Source organism: Rattus rattus, chromosome X, assembly GCF_011064425.1.
Source record: "Rattus rattus isolate New Zealand chromosome X, Rrattus_CSIRO_v1, whole genome shotgun sequence".
In the NCBI taxonomy this organism is placed as follows: domain Eukaryota; kingdom Metazoa; phylum Chordata; class Mammalia; order Rodentia; family Muridae; genus Rattus; species Rattus rattus.
In genome coordinates this window covers 52152909-52159266 of record NC_046172.1, presented here as the reverse complement: position 1 = coordinate 52159266, position 6358 = coordinate 52152909, and the positions used below count along the sequence as shown (strand labels likewise).

The 6358-nt window shown below is 44.0% G+C and overlaps 1 pseudogene; it reads right to left on the bottom strand.

Annotated features, from left to right (window-relative positions):
* Positions 1–840: 840 nt before the first annotated feature.
* LOC116887900 overlaps positions 841–6358 on the bottom strand; it is a 27765-nt pseudogene continuing 22247 nt past the window's right edge.

Below are 6358 nucleotides of genomic sequence, written 5' to 3'. Positions count from 1 at the left end.
TCTATAATTTTGTTGAATATATTTACTAGCCCTTTAAGTTGGGAGTCTTCACTTTCTTCTATACCTATTTTTTTTTTTAAATCCCTGAGCAGACAATTGTTCTTGCTGCCAAGGGTGATGACCTGACTTCAATCCTTACTTCCCAACATAGACAGAGAAAGACTAGAAGTTGCCCTCTACACACATACAAACATGCACACATGCAGACATGCACACAGGCACACAGGCACACACACACAGATGCATGCATGCAGACTTGCTGGCACACTCTCACACAAATAAATTTAAGGAAATTAAATTTTAAAAAGAAAAAATTGTCAAGAGATGTAGTGCCATATTGGATTTGGGCCTGGCCGCTTTGTAACTGCATGGCCACAGTTAAGAAGTCCTGGGATTGTTGGACAGAGGCCTCTCCCATGTATTTAAGGCACAGGAAGAAAAGACAAAGTAGTAAACACCCGTGTCTCCACTGCATGACCTCTGCTGAGCCCGGCTGCTGCATGTGGAACTGACACACCTGGACCACACCTGGGTGGTGGTCAATTTACTTCTGCCTTTTGCTTCCTTAGCCTTTATCCTTGAGATTTAGGCTGGTCTTCTCGGATTTCTCCCTAATTAATTCAGGTCGGTCTAGTCACGAGCCAGGGTTTCCCACTGTGCTTCCCAGTTATTTTCTACCTGGAGACTTGGGTATATAAGTGGTGAATAAAGCTACAGGAGTCTCTCACTATTCCTCCTCACTCTCACTCTTCCTTCCGCTCTTCCACTCTTTCTCTCTCTTTCTCTCTTCCTCTCCTGGCTTGACACGATAACCTGTGTGTGTGTGTGTGTGTGTTTCTTTCATCCCGTAGGCTTTCGCCCAATTCTTGGTACCGTGTCGGTGCTGGCGCCGACAAAGAGAAATGGCAAAAGTCCTAAATGAAAAGACACGTTCACTGTTTAGAGCACTTAGTACCATACAGGTCCTGATATTTCTGAAATTGTTCTACAGATTCAACATGTCGATTATCAAAAGCCGAGGTTGTGCCAAAGTTAACCAGCTAGTGCAAATGCTAGTGCACCATTTGCAGCAAATGTTTCCTGATAGTAGGAATTCCACAGGGAATAACAGCATAGGATACTCTTCTATGTGTTATCATATAGACACTAACACACAAAGCTCAGAGACTTAAGTGTGAAAACTAAATTGTAAGAATTATACATAGGGCTGGAGAGATGGCTCAGTGGTTAAGAGCACTGTTTGCTCTTCCGGAGGTCCTGAGTTCAAATCCCAGCAACCACATGGTGGTTCACAACCATCTGTAATGAGATCTGATGCCCTCTTCTGGTGTGTCTGAAGACAGCTACAGTGTACTTATATATAATAAGTAAATCTTAAAAAAATTTTAAAAAAAAGAATTATACATTAAACCTTTTTCTATACTTATTATCCTTAGGTTTGATCTTCTCATTGTGTCCTGGATTTCCTGTATGCTTTGGGCTAGGAGCTTTTTTCGTTTTACATTATCTTTGACAGTTGGGTCGATGTTTTTTCTTTTCTTTCTTTTTTTTTTTTTTCTTTTCTTTTTTTTTTTTTTTTTTTGAGCTGGGGACGAATCCAGGCCTTAAACTTGCTAGGCAAAGCGCTCTACCACTGAGCTAAATCCCCAACCCGTGTTTATGTTTTCTATGGTATCTTCTACCCCGAAATTCTCTTTCTATCTCTTGTATTCTGTTGGTGATGCTTGTATCTACGGCTCCTTGTATCTTCCTTAGGTTTTCTATATACAGGGTTGTCTCCCTTTGTGCTTTCTTTATTGTTTCTATTTCCATTTTTCAATTCGTTCACCTGTTGGTTGTATTTTCCTGTAATTCTTTCAGGGATTTTTGTGTTTCCTTTCTAAGGGTTTCTACTTGTTTGCTTGTGTTTTCCTGCATTTTTTTTTTTTTTTTTTTTTTTTTTTTTTTTTTCTCGAGCTGGGGACCCGAACTCAGGGCCTTATTTCCTGCATTTTTTTTTTTTTTTTTTTTTTTTTGTTCTTTTTTTGAGCTGAGGATCAACCCAGGCCTTGCGCTTCCTAGGCAAGCGCCTACCACTGAGCTAAATCCCAACCCTCCTGCATTTCTTTTTTTTTTTTTTTTTTTTTTTAGTATTTTTTTTTTGGTTTTTTTTTTTTTTTTTTTTTTTTTCAGAGCTGGGGACCAACCCAGGGCCCCTGCGCTCTAGGCAAGCGCTCTACCACTGAGCTAAATCCCCCAACCCCTCCTGCATTTCTTTAAGGAGTTCTTTATGTCTTCTTAAAGTCCTCCGTCATTATCATAAAATGTGATTTATATATACATCTTGCTTTTCTGGTGTGTTTGGATTCCAGTATTTTCTTTGGTGGGAGAACTGGGCTCTGATGATGCCAAGTAGTCTTGGTTTCTGTTGCTTAGGTTCCTGCACTTGCCTCTAGGCATTAGGTTGTCTCTGGTGTTTGCTTGTCTTGCTGTTTCCTGGAGTGACTTGGCCCTGCTGTATGCCTCTGTGTCAGCACTCCTGTAGAACTGTTTTCCTGTTTTCTTTCAGCCTTTCCTAGAACAGATGTTCTGATTTCAGGTGTGTCAGCACTCCTGGAGACTGTCTTCCAGCTCTAGGTGTGGGCAGGAATCAAAGGGTCCTGCCCCTGATTGCTCCTAGGTTCTTGCACCCAGTGAGCCCAGTTGGCACTATGTGATTCTCTCTTTGGTCTGTACTGTAGGCAGAGGGTATTCTCCTCTGACTTCTCAGGAGTATCCACACTTCTGAGGGTCCAGCTCTCTACCCCATGGGGTTTGGGTGCAGGGAACTGTTTGGCCAGTTCAGTTCAGTCCTGGGCACAGACAGGAACTGCAGGTACCAGCGGCTGTCTGTTCCTATATCCCCATGTCCAGAGGCACTGTGCATTTTCCCCTTGGACCAGGGCTGTGGGCAGAGTTGTGCAGAGGTGGCGGTCTGTCCTGTGGTCTCGGGATGTCTACACTCCTGGGTGGTCTGCTCTCTTCCCCACAGGATTTGGGTCTAGTCTTAGATTTTTCAAACCCTACTTTTAATGGGTTCTTCTTTTTATTAATTAATTATTTTATTTATGTACTTTACAGATGTTGTCCCACTCCTGGTTCCCCTTCCCACAGTTCTTCATCCCATCCTTCTGGTACCCCCCCAGCCCCCTTCCCTAGGGTCTCAAGTCTCTACAGAATTAGGCACACCTCTCCATATGAGGCCAGACAAGGCAGTCCTCTGCTACACATGTGCTGAGGGCCTCGGACCAGCCAGTGCATGCTCTTTGGTTGGTGGCTTAGTCTCTGGAAGCTCCCAGGGGTCCGGGTTAGTTGACATGGTTGATCTTCCTATAGGTTTGCCATCCCTTCAGTTCCTTCAGTCTTTCTGATAACTCTTCCATGTGCGTCCCCAACCTCAGCCCAGAACTTGGCTGTAAGTACCTGCATCTATCTCAGTCAGCTGCTGGTAGAGCCTCCCAGAGGACAGCATGCTAGGCTTCTGTCTGTGAGCACACATTAGTAATAGTGTCAGACCTTGGAGCCTCCCCTTGAGATGGATCCCAATAGGACCTGTCACTGGACCGCCTTCCCCTCAGTCTCTTCTCCATTTTTGTCCCTGCAGTTCTTTTAGACAGGAACAATTCTGGGTCAGAAATTTTGACTGTATGTTGATAACCCTGTCCCTCCATTTGGGGCCCTGTCTATCTACTGGAGGTGGACTCTTCGAGTTCCCTCTCCCCAATGTTGGGCATTTTGGCTAAGGTCACCCCCATTGAGTCCTGAGAGTTTCTCACATCCTAGGTCTCTGGGACTTTCTAGAGGGTCCCTCCAACCCCCAATCCCCAGAAGCTGCATATTTCCATTCATTCTCCTGACCCTCTGGGCTTCTCTCTTGTTCCCCACCCCCAATCCTGCCCCCTGTTTCCCCTCTCTATCCCCTCTCCCTCTGCCTCCCGTGATTATTCTGTTACCCCTTCGAAGTGGGATTGAAGCATCTTCACTTGGGCCTTCCTTCTTGTTTAGTTTCTTATGGTCTGCCGGTTGTATCCTGGGTATTTGGTACTTTAGGGCTTATAACCACTTCTCAGTGAGTACATACCATGCATGTCCTTTTGGGTCTGGGTAACCTCACTCAGAATAATATTTTCTAGTTCCACCCATTTACCTGAAAAATTCATGATGTCACTCATTTTAATAGCTGAATAGTATTTCATTGTGTAAATGAATTTTCGATTGAGGGATATCTGGGTTTCCAGTTTCTGGCATTATGAATAAGGCTGCTATGAACATAATGGAACATGTGTCTCTGCGGTATGGTAGAGCATCTTTTGGGTATATGTCCAAAAGTGTTACAGCAGGGTCTTCAGGTAGAACTATTTCCAGTTTTCTGAGGAACCACCAGACTGATTTCCGGAGTGGCTGTACTAGTTTGCAATCCCACCAACAATGGAGGAGTGTTCCTCTTTCCCCACATCCTCACCAAGATGTGCTGTCACCTGAGTTTTTAATCTTGGCCATTCTGATTGGTGTAAGGTGGAATCTTGGGGTTGTTTTGATTTGCATTTCCCTAATGACTAAGGATGTTGTACATTTCCTTAAGTGCTTCTCCGTCATTTGAGATTCCTTTATTGAGAATTCTCTATTCAGCTCTGTACCTCATTTTTTAATTGGATTATTTGGCTTTTTGGAGTCTGACTTCTTGAGTTCCTCATATATTTTGGATATTAGCCTTCTGTCAGATGTGGGTTAGTGAAGATCTTTTCCCAATCCGTAGGCTGCCATTTTGTCCTATTGACAGTGTCTTTTGTCTTATAGAAGCTTTGCAGGGGTTGGGGATTTAGCTCAGTGGTAGAAGGCCCTGGGTTCGGTCCCCAGCTCCGAAAAAAAAGAAAAGAAAAAAAAAAAAAAGAAGCTTTGCAATTTTACGAGGTTCCATTTATCAATTGTTGATCTTAGAGCCTGAACCATTGGTGTTCTGTTTAAGAAAATTTCCCCTGGGGGTTGGGGATTTAGCTCAGCGGTAGAGCACTTGCCTAGGGAGCGCAAGGCCCTGAGTTCGGTCCCCAGCTCCGAAAAAAAAGAAAAAAGAAAAAAAAAGAAAATTTCCCCTGTGCCCAAGTGTTTAAGGCTCTTTTCCACTTCTCTTCTATTAGATTCAGGGTATCTCATTTTATGTTGAGGTCCTTGACCCACTTGGACTTGTGCAGGGTGATAGATATGGATCTATTTTCATTCTTCTACATGCAGACCACCAGTTAGACCAGCACCATTTATTGAAGATACTTCTTTTTCCCTTGTATGGTTTTGACTTCTTTGTCAAACCTCCCTTCTAGCCCACCCACCAGAGGCAATGGAAAACAAAGGTTATTAGAACACAAGGGAAGTGGGCCTGTTTAGAAATAGATCTTCGAAGCAAATCCAATCTACATTGTCAGGAAACCAGCAGTTCAGTTCACAGGATTCAGCAGTGGCAGCTTGATCCACTTACAAATACTTCACGAATACACCAGCAGTCCAGTTTAGTAGTGTTGGGTTAGCAAACATGAGTCAGCAGCGGTGGCATGACCCAGCAGAAACAGCCAGGCCTCAGCCAAATGGGTGCAAGTCAGCAGGAGCGACCAGGACCAGCAGAGATGCCAGGAGAAGTTCTCTGCTGTGCCTCTCTCGACGAAGATAAGATCAGCAAAGACCAGGAAGTGTTGCAAAGCTAACTATGCAAGCAAGCCCTGCTGCTGTCGAGTCCTGATAATACCCCTTCCAAACATCATGTGCCCTCCACGGTTCTTGCCTCAACATGTGTCCTGTCTCCTGGCACGTGAGTCTGTTCTAGCAAATCTCCATGTGAGTCTGTATCAGCTGACATCACTCTGCCAATCAGCCTGAAGCTTCAAAAGCAGCAAGAAACCACCAGAGCACCACCTGAAGTTTTGTTTTTTGTTTTGTTTTGTTTTGTTTTGTTTTTTGGTGTTTCTCTCTAAGGAGTCCTGACAAACAGAGCTCCGCTATGCAATGTGAGGCAGACCAATACATGTGTCTAGTTAACTAAGAATCCTCCATTACGGGTCCTTCCATGGGGCTGCTTTAGCAACATGTCCTTTCACCTATGTGTGCTTCAGCAAAACATTCTTTGACATGACTGACTTTCCAAAGAGACCAGAAGTTTCCACTTCAATTACCCACACATGGTTCACTGACAGACATGCAGGCAAAATACTCATACACATAAAATAAATAAATAATCCTTTAAAACTCTTTAAAGAATTGACCTGGGTGGTAGTGTTGTGTGCCTTTAATCCCTAACACTCTGAGGGCAGAGGCAGGAGGATCTCTGTGAGCTTTAGGCCAGCCTGGCCTACAA